General features: G+C 46.8%; 12 non-coding genes across 12 annotated transcripts; all 12 read right to left on the bottom strand.

Moving 5' to 3' along the window:
- Window positions 1-4005: 4005 nt before the first annotated feature.
- LOC134986018 (U1 spliceosomal RNA) lies at window positions 4006-4169 on the bottom strand. The gene has a single exon (XR_010192051.1). It is a non-coding gene; the product is annotated as a U1 spliceosomal RNA (small nuclear RNA).
- Window positions 4170-4321: 152 nt separating this feature from the next.
- LOC134985990 (U1 spliceosomal RNA) lies at window positions 4322-4485 on the bottom strand. Its single transcript, XR_010192026.1, has one exon. It is a non-coding gene; the product is annotated as a U1 spliceosomal RNA (small nuclear RNA).
- A 675-nt stretch (window positions 4486-5160) lies between these two features.
- LOC134986135 (U1 spliceosomal RNA) lies at window positions 5161-5323 on the bottom strand. The gene has a single exon (XR_010192154.1). It is a non-coding gene; the product is annotated as a U1 spliceosomal RNA (small nuclear RNA).
- A 152-nt stretch (window positions 5324-5475) lies between these two features.
- LOC134985981 (U1 spliceosomal RNA) lies at window positions 5476-5639 on the bottom strand. The gene has a single exon (XR_010192018.1). It is a non-coding gene; the product is annotated as a U1 spliceosomal RNA (small nuclear RNA).
- Window positions 5640-6312: 673 nt separating this feature from the next.
- LOC134986158 (U1 spliceosomal RNA) lies at window positions 6313-6475 on the bottom strand. Its single transcript, XR_010192174.1, has one exon. It is a non-coding gene; the product is annotated as a U1 spliceosomal RNA (small nuclear RNA).
- Window positions 6476-6627: 152 nt separating this feature from the next.
- LOC134986003 (U1 spliceosomal RNA) lies at window positions 6628-6791 on the bottom strand. Its single transcript, XR_010192038.1, has one exon. It is a non-coding gene; the product is annotated as a U1 spliceosomal RNA (small nuclear RNA).
- A 675-nt stretch (window positions 6792-7466) lies between these two features.
- Window positions 7467-7629, bottom strand: LOC134986152 (U1 spliceosomal RNA). The gene has a single exon (XR_010192168.1). It is a non-coding gene; the product is annotated as a U1 spliceosomal RNA (small nuclear RNA).
- A 152-nt stretch (window positions 7630-7781) lies between these two features.
- On the bottom strand, window positions 7782-7945 carry LOC134985982 (U1 spliceosomal RNA). Its single transcript, XR_010192019.1, has one exon. It is a non-coding gene; the product is annotated as a U1 spliceosomal RNA (small nuclear RNA).
- A 674-nt stretch (window positions 7946-8619) lies between these two features.
- LOC134986190 (U1 spliceosomal RNA) lies at window positions 8620-8782 on the bottom strand. Its single transcript, XR_010192200.1, has one exon. It is a non-coding gene; the product is annotated as a U1 spliceosomal RNA (small nuclear RNA).
- A 152-nt stretch (window positions 8783-8934) lies between these two features.
- Window positions 8935-9098, bottom strand: LOC134986210 (U1 spliceosomal RNA). The gene has a single exon (XR_010192211.1). It is a non-coding gene; the product is annotated as a U1 spliceosomal RNA (small nuclear RNA).
- Window positions 9099-9759: 661 nt separating this feature from the next.
- LOC134986194 (U1 spliceosomal RNA) lies at window positions 9760-9922 on the bottom strand. The gene has a single exon (XR_010192203.1). It is a non-coding gene; the product is annotated as a U1 spliceosomal RNA (small nuclear RNA).
- A 152-nt stretch (window positions 9923-10074) lies between these two features.
- LOC134986211 (U1 spliceosomal RNA) lies at window positions 10075-10238 on the bottom strand. Its single transcript, XR_010192212.1, has one exon. It is a non-coding gene; the product is annotated as a U1 spliceosomal RNA (small nuclear RNA).
- Window positions 10239-14586: the final 4348 nt, after the last annotated feature.

A 14586-nucleotide genomic window follows, 5' to 3' on the forward strand; every position in this document is an offset into this window, starting at 1 on the left:
CCTCCAACAGATACCTCCACTCTTCTAGAGCGAGCTTGATGGCTAGCAACTCCTGGTCGCCAATGGCATAGTTGCGCTCAGCTGGGGAGAACTTCCGGGAGAAGAAACTGCAAGGGTGTAAATGGCCATCTTTAGCCCTCTGAGATAACACCGCTCCTACTCCAACGGAGGAGGCATCCACCTCTAAGATGAAAGGAGAGTCGATGTCAGGCTGTTTCAGAACAGGCGCAGAGATGAACCTTTGTTTTAAAAGATGAAATGCTTGCATGGCTTCTTCAGACCACTTGGACGGGTTAGCACCCTTCTTAGTGAAAGCAGTAATAGGCGCCACAATGGTGGAAAAGTCTCGTATAAACTTTTGGTAATAGTTGGCGAACCCTAAGAACCTCTGGACCCCTTTGAGGGTTAAGGGTACCGGACAATTTTGGATTGCTTGTAGTTTCTCAGGATCCATCTCTAGTCCGGAACCGGACACAATGTACCCTAGAAACGGAATGGACTTGACTTCAAAGACGCATTTTTCTAATTTGCAATAGAGATGATTGACATGGAGACGGGACAGAACCTCTTTAACCCAAAAACGATGTTCCTCTAAATCGTTGGCAAAAATGAGGATATCGTCTAGATAGACCACGACATGACGGTATAGAATGTCTCTGAAGATCTCATTGACAAAATGCTGGAAGACAGCTGGAGCATTGCTCAATCCGAAGGGCATGACGAGGTACTCATAATGTCCGTCACGGGTGTTAAAGGCGGTCTTCCACTCGTCACCCTCACGGATCCGGATGAGATTGTATGCACCTCGCAAGTCCAGCTTTGTAAAGATGGTAGCTCCGCTAACTCTGTCAAAGAGCTCAGTAATCAGGGGTAAAGGATAACGGTTCTTGATGGTAATGTCGTTCAAACCTCTGTAGTCGATGCACGGCCGCAGACCACCATCTTTCTTTTTTACAAAAAAGAAGCCTGCGCCGGCTGGAGAAGAAGAATGTCGAATGAACCCCTTTGCTAGGTTCTCTTTAATATATTCCTCCATAGAATGCGTCTCAGGCAGAGACAACGGATAAGTTCGGCCTCGAGGTGGGACCTTCCCTGGAACGAGATCAATCGGACAGTTCCATTCTCTATGAGGAGGAAGGATATCAGCAGAAGCTTTACTGAACACATCCGTGAAATCTTGATATGGAGGAGGTGGAACATCAGACGACCTGGGGGAGGAAGAACAGACAGGCAATACTTTAAACAAACATGTCTCAGCACAGGAGGAACCCCATGCCAGGATTTGCGTAGTCGTCCAATCAATTGTAGGATTGTGAAGACGGAGCCATGGAAGGCCCAGGACCACAGGATGTGTGGCTCTTGGAATCACTAAAAAAGAAATAAGTTCGGAATGATGAACTCCCACTCTCAGACGAACTGGTAGAGTCCTTAAAGAAATAACTGCATCAAAAATTTTGCTGCCATCCACGGCAGTTAAAGAAATGGACGAAGGAAGTCTCTCGGTGGGTAGGGACCACCGTTTAACATAGGCTTCGGTAATAAAGTTCCCAGCTGCTCCGGAATCAAGGAGGGCAATGACGTTCCGATAACGTTGAGCAACTTGAAGCGAGACTGGGAGATTACAATCTTGAGGAGATGGAGAGGAGATCATTACTCCTAGCCGGCCCTCTCCTTGGCGAGCTAGGATTTGGAGTTTCCCGGACGTTTGGGACAGGCATTAATGGTGTGAGACGGAGCTGCACAATAGAGACAGAGAAACTCGGAGAGACGTCTTCGGCGCTCAGCAGGAGTTAAACGGGAACAGCCAAGTTGCATGGGCTCATCTTTAGATGGTGACAGTTGACGAGGAGGAGGAGCAGAAGATTTTGGAGCAGATGATCTTCCACGCTCAGTTGCTCTCTCTCTGAAACGTAAATCAACTTTCGTGCAGAGTGAGATTAGCTCATCTAACTTAGAAGGTAAGTCTCTGGTAGCTAACTCATCTTTAATACGCTCAGATAAGCCATGCCAGAATGCAGCATACAGGGCCTCGTCGTTCCATGCCAGTTCGGATGCCAGGATCTGGAACTGTATCAGATATTGTCCTACAGTACGTGACCCCTGGCGTAAACGGAGAATCTCGGATGAAGCTGAGGTTACCCGGCCTGGCTCGTCGAAGATGCGCCTGAATGTTGACACGAAGGCAGTGTAGGAAGATAGCAGGGTGTCGGACCTCTCCCATAACGGTGATGCCCAATCAAGGGCTGAGCCACTGAGAAGAGAAATAATGTAGGCAATTTTTGTACGGTCACTGGGAAAATTGCCAGGTTGTAGCTCAAACTGAATCTCACACTGGTTGAGAAATCCCCTGCAGAATCTTGGAGATCCGTCAAATTTTGCTGGCGTTGGAAGATGAAGACGTGGAGCAGAAATGGGTAAGGTGGGTGGGGTTATAGCTGGAGTCACTGTGGTTGACGCACCAGACGCGCCTGATCCACGGAGAGTTGTCTGAATCCCATCCAGCCGAGTAGAGAGATCCTGGAGACAGCGGATGATGTGGCCCTGTGCAGCCTCCTGATGTTCTAGTCGGGCTGCCAGTTCTTGCATCGGCCTGGCCGCTTGATCCTGGTCTCCGGCTGGATTCATTAGGTCAGTGCTTACTGTCACAACTGAGGGCCTGAGCTGACGGGAGGCAGCCTCAGTTGTAGGGGCTGAGATGTACCGGAACCTGGGAGGTTGTATCAGACCCCTGGACATGTAAGTAACATGAATAATAACTGCCCGAAGGCGTGACCACGACAACTTGGATAAAAGTCAATGATGTTTATTATGACAACTCCGCAACACAGCAGCAGTAAAAGAAAACGTAAAAGTCAGCAAAGAATAAATACAGTTCCTGGGTACTACAGGATGGCAGGAGCCACAGGGCACTGGTAGTGTGAGATAGTTCTTATGATCTTCTAGATGGAAAGTCCTTACCAGGCCCGACTGTAGCAATGGAGATAACCCAGGATTGTGCCAGCTGGTGTTCCAGGAAAAGCTGGGTTGCTGAAGATAAAACAGCTGCTGTGGATACTGGCTGGAACCAGACTGTTGTTAGCACGGAGTGGATACTGGCTGGAACCAGTTAAATAATAAATGAACTTGGGAGCGATGAAATATGAACTGAAATGCAGAACTTGAGAGCGGAGAAATAATAATACCGGTGGAGAGTGGTAAAGTGTAGAAAGGACACCGGCCCTTTAAGGGAAGCTGTACTCTGCTGGAAGCTGAGCTGGAAGCAGGTAATGTTGTAGCTGGAAACAGATGAATCCACAATGGATTGGAGAGTCAGGCTACACCGCAGGTGGAATGCTGGTGCGGGTCTCTATGGTGGAAGTCTTGAGACAGGAGCTGGAACCTGGAAGACAATCACAGGAGAGAGACAAACAGGAACTAGGTTTGACAACCAAAGCACTGACGCCTTCCTTGCTCAGGCACAGTGTATTTATACCTGCAGCAAGGAAGGGACTGGCTAGGCAATTATGCAGATTAACAATACTGAGAACAGATTGGTGGAAATGATCAGCTGACAGAATCCAAGATGGCTGCGCCCATGCAGACACTTGGAGGGAAGTTTGGTTTGTAATCCATGTGGTAATGAAAACAGTAATGGCGGCGCCGGCCACCGGAGACAGGAGGCGCCAGGCTGACAGATGCACATCCAACCACGCGGACACAGCGGAGGCCGTGGCTGACGTAATCGCCACTCAGACACTCTGCATGCAGAAGTTCAGGGACGGCGGCGGAGGCCGCGGGAGACGCCATGCCAGGTGTAATATGGCGTTTACTGTGACAGCGTCCCAGAGTGACAGGAGAGGATACAGGAATGTACACATCAGGATAACAGATGGAATCCGGTCCTGGAGCGCTGAGCCAGCCTTAGGAGGCATCTGATGGGTAAGAAATGGCGTCCAGATACCCGGATCGTGACAAAGGCTAGAGGAAGATCTGAGACAAAGAAATTTGACTTTTACCAGAGCTGACCAGAGGAAAGCACAAACACAGTCCCCCACTACCACAAATAATGCAGTCAAGTTTCCCACATTTGGGGAAATCACAGGGGTCAGCATACCCAGAATGCAATGAATGAACCTCACCCTGGGAGAAAAATCTTCATGACCATGGTATCTCCTATGCAAAATAAGTATGATTTGGGATAGGGCTGGGGAGGGCCGCTGCTCAGGCATATCTCTGTCAAGTAAAGGAGATTCAACTGAGGCAGCACAAGGGAACTCTCGAAAGAAGAACAAGGCTAGAGGAAGATCTGAGACAAAGAAATCTGACTTTTACCAGAGCTGACCAGAGGAAAGCACAAACACAGTCCCCCACTACCACAAATAATGCAGTCAAGTTTCCCACATTTGGGGAAATCACAGGGGTCAGCATACCCAGAATGCAATGAATGAACCTCACCCTGGGAGAACAATCTTCATGACCATGGTATCTCCTATGCAAAATAAGTATGATTTGGGATAGGGCTGGGGAGGGCCGCTGCTCAGGCATATCTCTGTCAAGTAAAGGAGATTCAACTGAGGCAGCACAAGGGAACTCTCATCTGGGGACAACAACTGCAGGGAGAACACTTATTTTCAAATGAACATGGGAGGGCAGAAGGCTGCCTAATACTGAAGCACCCCCAAACAACAAACCAAATGCAACAACTAGTACAAGCATTCCTGGGGGAAGGTCTGCAGAAGACGGATTTGCATACAGTGATGTCATCCAAGCACTGGGCCAAAGTTGGCTGGAACCCTCATCTGCATATGAAAAGAGAATAGGGGTATGCAGGGCATGGCGGCCTTTTACGGCGCTTGGATGACCCTTAGTTCGCATTAAACACCCCCACCCTCCTTCGGTGTGGGGCTCATATTGGCAATGCCCCAGCCCCTGAAGCATTCAAGCTGATTTCTTGCAGCAGCTTGGCACTGTAACAGCTCCAGAGCTGCTCTGTAAGGCAAGTAAAAGGGTGTGGGCCCTGCAGCACTGCCTGTAATTTGCATTGTGCATTGGAAGGCCCAAAGTAAGCAGACAGGAGGAGAAGTCAGGATAGTGCACAAGGGTATAGAAGGGAGGGGCTCAAAAAAAGAAGAAGTGGAAACAGACAGCAAACTAGGCTGGAGAGAGACCTGAGACAAAGAGATCTGAATTATATGAAAGCCGACCAGTGGAAATACAAATTATGCAGTCAAGTTTCCCACATTTGGGGAAATCACAGGGGCAGCACACCCGGAGTGCAATGGGTGAGCCTTGCCCTGGGAGAAGCACCTTCATGATCATAGTATCTCACCTGGCAGGTAAGTAGGAGTTGGGCTAGAGCTGGGGAGGGTCGCTGCTCAAGCACCCCCCTGTCAAGTGAAGGAGATCCAACTGAGGCAGCACAAGGGATCTCTCGAAAGAAGAACAAGGCTAGAGGAAGATCTGAGACAAAGAAATCTGACTTTTACCAGAGCTGACCAGAGGAAAACACAAACACAGTCCCCCACTACCACAAATAATGCAGTCGAGTTTCCCACATTTGGGGAAATCACAGGGGTCAGCATACCCAGAATGCAATGAATGAACCTCACCCTGGGAGAACAATCTTCATGACCATGGTATCTCCTATGCAAAATAAGTATGATTGGGATAGGGCTGGGGAGGGCCGCTGCTCAGGCACATCTCTGTCAAGTAAAGGAGATTCAACAGAGGCAGCACAAGGGAACTCTCATCTGGGGACAACAACTGCAGGGAGAACACATATTTTCAAATGAACATGGGAGGGCAGAAGGCTGCCTAATACTGAAGCACCCCCAAACAACAAACCAAATGCAACAACTAGTACAAGCATTCCTGGGGGAAGGTCTGCAGAAGACGGATTTGCATACAGTGATGTCATCCAAGCAGTGGGCCAAAGTTGGCTGGAACCCTCATCTGCATATGAAAAGAGAAAAGGGGTATGCAGGGCATGGCGGCCTTTTGCGGTGCTTGGATGACCCTTAGTTCACATTAAACACTCCCACCCTCCTTCGGTGTGGGGCTCATGTTGGCAATGCCCCAGCCCCTGAAGCATTCAAGCTGATTTCTTGCAGCAGCTTGGCACTGTAACAGCTCCAGAGCTGCTCTGTAAGGCAAGTAAAAGGGTGTGGGCCCTGCAGCACTACCTGTAGTTCGCATTGTGCGTTGGAAGGCACAAAGTAAGCAGACAGGAGGAGAAGTCAGGATAGTGCACAAGGGTATAGAAGGGAGGGGCTCAAAAAAAAAGAAGTGGAAACAGACAGCAAACTAGGCTGGAGAGAGACCTGAGACAAAGAGATCTGAATTATATGAAAGCCGACCAGTGGAAACACAAATTATGCAGTTAAGTGTCCCACATTAGGGGAAATTGCAGGAGCAGCACACCCAGAGTGCAATGGGTGAGCCTTGCCCTGGGTGAAGTACCTTCCTGATCATAGTATCTCACCTGGCAGGTAAGTAGGAGTTGGGCTAGAGCTGGGGAGGGTCACTGCTCGGGCACCCCCCTGTCAAGTGAAGGAGATCCAACTGAGGCTGCACAAGGGTACTCTCGAAAGAAGAACAAGGCTAGAGGAAGATCTGAGACAAAGAAATCTGACTTTTACCAGAGCTGACCAGAGGAAAGCACAAACACAGTCCCCCGCTACCACAAATAATGCAGTCAAGTTTCCCACATTTGGGGAAATCACAGGGGTCAGCATACCCAGAATGCAATGAATGAACCTCACCCTGGGAGAACAATCTTCATGACCATGGTATCTCCTATGCAAAATAAGTATGATTTGGGATAGGGCTGGGGAGGGCCGCTGCTCAGGCATATCTCTGTCAAGTAAAGGAGATTCAACTGAGGCAGCACAAGGGAACTCTCATCTGGGGACAACAACTGCAGGGAGAACACTTATTTTCAAATGAACATGGGAGAGCAGAAGGGTGCCTAATACTGAAGCACCCCCAAACAACAAACCAAATGCAACAACTAGTACAAGCATTCCTGGGGGAAGGTCTGCAGAAGACGGATTTGCATACAGTGATGTCATCCAAGCAGTGGGCCAAAGTTGGCTGAAACCCTCATCTGCATATGAAAAGAGAATAGGGGTATGCAGGGCATGGCGGCCTTTTGCGGCGCTTGGATGACCCTTAGTTCGCATTAAACACCCCCACCCTCCTTCGGTGTGGGGCTCATATTGGCAATGCCCCAGCCCCTGAAGCATTCAAGCTGATTTCTTGCAGCAGCTTGGCACTGTAACAGCTCCAGAGCTGCTCTGTAAGGCAAGTAAAAGGGTGTGGGCCCTGCAGCACTGCCTGTAATTTGCATTGTGCATTGGAAGGCCCAAAGTAAGCAGACAGGAGGAGAAGTCAGGATAGCGCACAAGGGTATAGAAGGGAGGGGCTAAAAAAAAAAAGAAGTGGAAACAGACAGCAAACTAGGCTGGAGAGAGACCTGAGACAAAGAGATCTGAATTATATGAAAGCCGACCAGTGGAAATACAAATGATGCAGTCAAGTTTCCCACATTTGGGGAAATCACAGGGGCAGCACACCCAGAGTGCAATGGGTGAGCCTTGCCCTGGGAGAAGCACCTTCATGATCATAGTATCTCACCTGGCAGGTAAGTAGGAGTTGGGCTAGAGCTGGGGAGGGTCGCTGCTCAAGCACCCCCATGTCAAGTGAAGGAGATCCAACTGAGGCAGCACAAGGGAACTCTCGAAAGAAGAACAAGGCTAGAGGAAGATCTGAGACAAAGAAATCTGACTTTTACCAGAGCTGACCAGAGGAAAACACAAACACAGTCCCCCACTACCACAAATAATGCAGTCGAGTTTCCCACATTTGGGGAAATCACAGGGGTCAGCATACCCAGAATGCAATGAATGAACCTCACCCTGGGAGAACAATCTTCATGACCATGGTATCTCCTATGCAAAATAAGTATGATTTGGGATAGGGCTGGGGAGGGCCGCTGCTCAGGCACATCTCTGTCAAGTAAAGGAGATTCAACAGAGGCAGCACAAGGGAACTCTCATCTGGGGACAACAACTGCAGGGAGAACACATATTTTCAAATGAACATGGGAGGGCAGAAGGCTGCCTAATACTGAAGCACCCCCAAACAACAAACCAAATGCAACAACTAGTACAAGCATTCCTGGGGGAAGGTCTGCAGAAGACGGATTTGCATACAGTGATGTCATCCAAGCAGTGGGCCAAAGTTGGCTGGAACCCTCATCTGCATATGAAAAGAGAAAAGGGGTATGCAGGGCATGGCGGCCTTTTGCGGTGCTTGGATGACCCTTAGTTCGCATTAAACACCCCCACCCTCCTTCGGTGTGGGGCTCATGTTGGCAATGCCCCAGCCCCTGAAGCATTCAAGCTGATTTCTTGCAGCAGCTTGGCACTGTAACAGCTCCAGAGCTGCTCTGTAAGGCAAGTAAAAGGGTGTGGGCCCTGCAGCACTACCTGTAGTTCGCATTGTGCGTTGGAAGGCACAAAGTAAGCAGACAGGAGGAGAAGTCAGGATAGTGTAGAAGGGTATAGAAGGGAGGGGCTCAAAAAAAAAGAAGTGGAAACAGACAGCAAACTAGGCTGGAGAGAGACCTGAGACAAAGAGATCTGAATTATATGAAAGCCGACCAGTGGAAACACAAATTATGCGGTTAAGTGTCCCACATTTGTGGAAATCGCAGGAGCAGCACACCCAGAGTGCAATGGGTGAGCCTTGCCCTGGGAGAAGTACCTTCCTGATCATAGTATCTCACCTGGCAGGTAAGTAGGAGTTGGGCTAGAGCTGGGGAGGGTCGCTGCTCGGGCACCCCCCTGTCAAGTGAAGGAGATCCAACTGAGGCAGCACAAGGGAACTCTCGAAAGAAGAACAAGGCTAGAGGAAGATCTGAGACAAAGAAATCTGACTTTTACCAGAGCTGACCAGAGGAAAGCACAAACACAGTCCCCCACTACCACAAATAATGCAGTCGAGTTTCCCACATTTGGGGAAATCACAGGGGTCAGCATACCCAGAATGCAATGAATGAACCTCACCCTGGGAGAACAATCTTCATGACCATGGTATCTCCTATGCAAAATAAGTATGATTTGGGATAGGGCTGGGGAGGGCCGCTGCTCAGGCATATCTCTGTCAAGTAAAGGAGATTCAACTGAGGCAGCACAAGGGAACTCTCATCTGGGGACAACAACTGCAGGGAGAACACTTATTTTCAAATGAACATGGGAGAGCAGAAGGCTGCCTAATACTGAAGCACCCCCAAACAACAAACCAAATGCAACAACTAGTACAAGCATTCCTGGGGGAAGGTCTGCAGAAGACGGATTTGCATACAGTGATGTCATCCAAGCAGTGGGCCAAAGTTGGCTGGAACCCTCATCTGCATATGAAAAGAGAATAGGGGTATGCAGGGCATGGCGGCCTTTTGCGGCGCTTGGATGACCCCTAGTTCGCATTAAACACCTCCACCCTCCTTCGGTGTGGGGCTATGCCCCAGCCCCTGAAGCATTCAAGCTGATTTCTTGCAGCAGCTGGGCACTGTAACAGCTCCAGAGCTGCTCTGTAAGGCAAGTTAAAGGGTGTGGGCCCTGCAGCACTACCTGTAGTTTGCATTGTGCGTTGGAAGGCACAAAGTAAGCAGACGGGAGAAGTCAGGATAGTGCGCAAGGGCATAGAAGGGAGCAACTCAAGAAAAGAGAAGTGGAAACAGACAGCAAACTAGGCTGGAGAGAGACCTGAGACAAAGAGATCTGAATTATACGAGAGCCGACCAGGGGAAACACAAATTATGCACTCAAGTGTCCAACATTTGGGGAAACCGCAGGAGCAGCACACCCAGAGTGCAATGGGTGAGCCTTGCCCTGGGAGAAGCACATTCATGATCATAGTATCTCACCTGGCAGGTAAGTAGGAGTTGGGCTAGAGCTGGGGAGGGTCGCTGCTCAGGCACCCCCCTGTCAAGTGAAGGATATCCAACTGAGGCAGCACATGGAAACTCTCGAAAGAAGAACAAGGCTAGAGGAAGATCTGAGACAAATAAATCTGACTTTTACCAGAGCTGACCAGAGGAAAGCACAAACACAGTCCCCCACTACCACAAATAATGCAGTCGAGTTTCCCACATTTGGGGAAATCACAGGGGTCAGCATACCCAGAATGCAATGAATGAACCTCACCCTGGGAGAACAATCTTCATGACCATGGTATCTCCTATGCAAAATAAGTATGATTTGGGATAGGGCTGGGGAGGGCCGCTGCTCAGGCACATCTCTGTCAAGAATTTATAAAGTCTATACATATATATAACCAAATGTCAATATATATATATAGAACCCAGCGCTCCTATCAAAACTTATCTATTTCACCAATTTGTTGCTTATTTAATCTTTATACATCTATTAATTTTCACCATATATTATAAAATGCTGCTCCCATAGGTAGTACTGTTCTACCAATAATAAACCAAATTTTAAAGATAATCACATTTGTTATAAAGGGAGCGCAAAAAATAAAATATACAAGCTCTTTATTTTAAAAAAATATATATAGACAGAAGAAACCCACATTCAATAAAATACAATGGAGTCAACATATATAGGCACCACTATCCATATCTAAATGTAATCAGGATCTATTTCATATTGCCCTTGATGACAACGGAATGTTTATTAAAGTGTCCAAAAAATCCTCCTGGATACAGCTGTTGTAATTTATTCGTTACTTTCCAATTGTAATTGATACATTAAATTCCTTCTTGTGGATGAACAGCAACAGTTGTAACCAACGCCTCTTATTTACTGCAGTTAAAGTTCATATGTAACTCACGTGAGTAATGAAAGAAAACAGGGGGAGAGCGCTGTGATGGTTGGTGAAACACAGCGGTATGCTACGACCCCCGTTAACCGTGGCTGGATCATATTGGCACTCGCGGTCGGGATATTTCTCCCTGCCGTGGGGTAGAGACCTCCTTTTGCTCGGTCTCAAATTGCTTTTTCCCCTTCACCGCTGTCTTTACATCAGACGTCCGCCGTGATGTAGCTCGTTCATGAACGGGCTTATATCTCAGCAATCAGAGTGTCCTGTAATCACCTTTCTTACTTGTTTCTCCGCTGTTATCCAAGAGCGGTTTCGTCAGAGGATACATCAGCAGCCTAGCAGGCTCTTTTTAAAATGCACCGGACCAATAGCATTACTAATTAGTTGATTGGATACATACATGTACTAATTGGATGCATACATGTAATGACTCACATATGGAACAACTTTCTAATTGCAATTGCACATATAAAGGCATTTCATAATATAAAAATAAGCAACATGGTGATTAAAAATAATAATAAAATAAGCAACAAGGTGGTTTAAAAAATAACAGAAAATATATAATCTATATACAGATTAACCTATAATCTTTCAATCAATACCTCATATCTATAATCACATATACATAATTCAGAGACTCAGCACTAAGGATCCCCATTTACTTATATAAAACTGTCAAAGTCAGAAAAATATCACTATGCACACTGCCATATCTGCACCTCATGCGAGCTCCCGCTGCGCGTGCAAGAGCTCTCCCGTGCGTGCGCATACTCGCAGTCGCGTGCACCCGCAGGCGCACGATATGCGGATTTACGGTAGAGTTTGTATGCGTCTAGCGGGCGACTCAATCGATATATATTTTAACCATATAATGTATTTTGTAGATTATGGTCCCTTTGATAGAATCTGAAAGTTTAGTTAATATAGCATGTTCATGGACAGAGAGATCCCTCTTTGTTTGATATGAAGGGTCAGACATGAGTCATACAGTGGTGTTTAGTATCCATCGGAAGAGTATTTAATTAGCAATATTCCGGTGTTGGTTTGAAGCAGATTAATCGCTCGTGCGAATAGTTATGGACATAAGAAGTTTATGAACTTTTACTATTATTTGCACTTACTTATCCATGCGGCGGGAAACCTAGTTTCCCACCCACCTGAGCAGTTGGAAATAGTCACAGCCCACCTGTATGAATCAACCTATAACCTTTTGTTATAATGCGAAGACGAATTCCTGTGTCCAATGAACAATGAGATTGTAGGGACCATTGAATTGTATTGTGTGTGTGGGGCATAAATAGACAAGCCGATCACATCCAGCTCTCACTCTTCAACGGTTCTCATTGCTGATAATCGGGAGCTGGATATCCAGAGGCGCATGCGATCGTTCCCCTTGGGCGTAAGTTTTTCTCCGCAATCATATTGTCTTTATTGGTATTGTGGGCCATATCTCTCTCTCCTCTCCTCTTTCTCTCATTTTTTTCCTTAAACGTACTTGTATTGTATTGTATTTCCTGTGTAGTTATCTGGTTAGTTAGTCTATGTTATATTGGTAGTGTATGACTTGTATTGTATTATTCTTTTGCAAGTATAACATTCATATAAGGCGTTAGACCCTAAGCCCGGCATTTGTGTATTTCTTATGGTGTTAAGTATTCTCAGGTCTGTCGGAGACGCTCGAACAGCTTTAAGTTAATAAGGTTACATTGTGTTGCATCTACACCCCACCATTACACTAAGGTTTTTCCTGTATAATACATTGTTCATGGTTTACATGTAAAGGTTTAACATTGTGAGCGTCTGCGCCGCTGGTGATCTCCTCGTGGTCCCGAGCGTACGCTACGCTAAGCGATTGTTATGCAACGTGCGTACCCTTACGGTACTCCAGACGTCAATAGCGTACAGTGTTCTTAGGCCTCTTAAAGGGTTTTAAGTAAGATAAATATTTAGCTTTATCAATTGGCGGCTCGTCCGTCCTTCACATATCTGCACTAGGTAATTTCAGCAGACATTATCCATCAGCAAATGGCGGGAGGTCATATTCCTCGTAGTGCTGTCTGGATAAGCGTCTGCTTCGCTTAGAAAAGGGTGCTGAGGGAATCCGGAACCGGAGGTAAGAACAACACGCTAGTGTCTTTTAAAACTGTTTATTTCTGTCTTGCGTACGCACGCACATATCTGCATTTCTTTTCATTTTCGTGTATTTTCATATATCACTCTTCTGTTTGCCATTTTATAATTGATAAACGTGCTAAGAGAGATTTGCCGCTATTTCATAGTTAAAGAGTAAAAGTAATACATTAAGGTGTAAATTGAAAAGCACGCACGCAGCTCTACCTAAAGATACAAGGAGAGATTAGTGTGGTGTTCGGTAGATGATCGAGGATCATCTACATTGATAAACGTGTAAAATTGTGTTACGGTGGATATTTGCTTTGTGTACACGTGTCTCTAACAAAGGGTGAGACTCGCGTACGCAACTCAAAGGCCGACGCACGCAGCGTATATTACGCAACGGAGCGTCCGGGTACGCCCACGTAACTCAAATCACACGCTAGTGTTATTGTAACAGGCGAAAAGGTGGCAACGCGATAAATAGCGCAAATCTATTTTAGTGTCCGAAATTTAGATTAACAGATCCTTCTCCAAATTTACAACACATCTGGTCTAAAGGAAAGAAAATTTCTGCGCAGAAATAGAAATAGAAACAAAAGTGTACATGTGGTGAGTGAGTGTTTGCATATATAAGTTTATACAATTTTTTGAGGTTGAACCACAAGAAGTCGAGTTCTCGCAGGGTACATACATGTAAGTGACGTGCATGGTGGCAAGGGAGGCATCCTTTGTTAAACATAAAATCTGAGCATTAGAGTATAGCAGACCAGGAGGTCTATTGTAGCACAGACCAGGAGGTCCGGAATTGACCAGGAGGTCCAGGTACAGCAGACAAGGAAGTCCGCTATAAATAGAGAAAAGAGCACAACCCAGGGGGTTGGTGCAGAACCCATATAGGCCATTAAAGCTCATGCTGAAGGAATTCGCAGCCGCAATTTTCGATTCCACTGGTCGCTCTGCACATAAGATTAGTTGCTTATGTGCAGACTGATTGTACCGCACGTAATTGTGTGCATTAGTTAATCTGACCAGTACCATTTGTGTACGAAACGGGTCATAAACACTATTTGTACATTCTGACGTGATTTGTGTAATTTTTTATTTTCTGAAGGGAAGTTCGCTGGTCACTCAGGAATTATCCAACAACCAACAGTTACTGGAAAGGGTTAATGCTCTGCGGATCACACTCACATGTTCCAGTAAACGAAGGTTCATAGGGGCCCTGGGTCGAGTACACCAGCACTAGGGCAGTGTGTAGGTCGTATTGGTCGGCGTGGGCGAGTGAGTGGGGTACTCGGTAAACCGCCACCGTCAGCCTATCTTGAACATTTTGGTTTTTGTAAGGGTTCGCTGAAGACCCTGATTGAAGGTCAGAGGTGGTGAAAGCAACACCTACAGGTATGGGGGCCAATTGTTCAGGTAGGGGGCGATCAACCTCGGTTCGGGTTGATTCAGTAAACCGACCAATCGGGTCGGCAAGGTACGTAATGTGTGAAAAATACGGTTCACACACAGAGGTTTTATGTGATGAATGGGAGAGAATGACGGTACATGACGGGGAGAAGTTCCCAAGAGTAGGCAGCTTTAGCCCAGAAGTGTTACAAAATCTTAGGAGGAGGATATGTCTCATTAAATCAACAA

This window comes from Pseudophryne corroboree (assembly GCF_028390025.1).
Source record: "Pseudophryne corroboree isolate aPseCor3 chromosome 7 unlocalized genomic scaffold, aPseCor3.hap2 SUPER_7_unloc_2, whole genome shotgun sequence".
NCBI lineage: Eukaryota > Metazoa > Chordata > Amphibia > Anura > Myobatrachidae > Pseudophryne > Pseudophryne corroboree.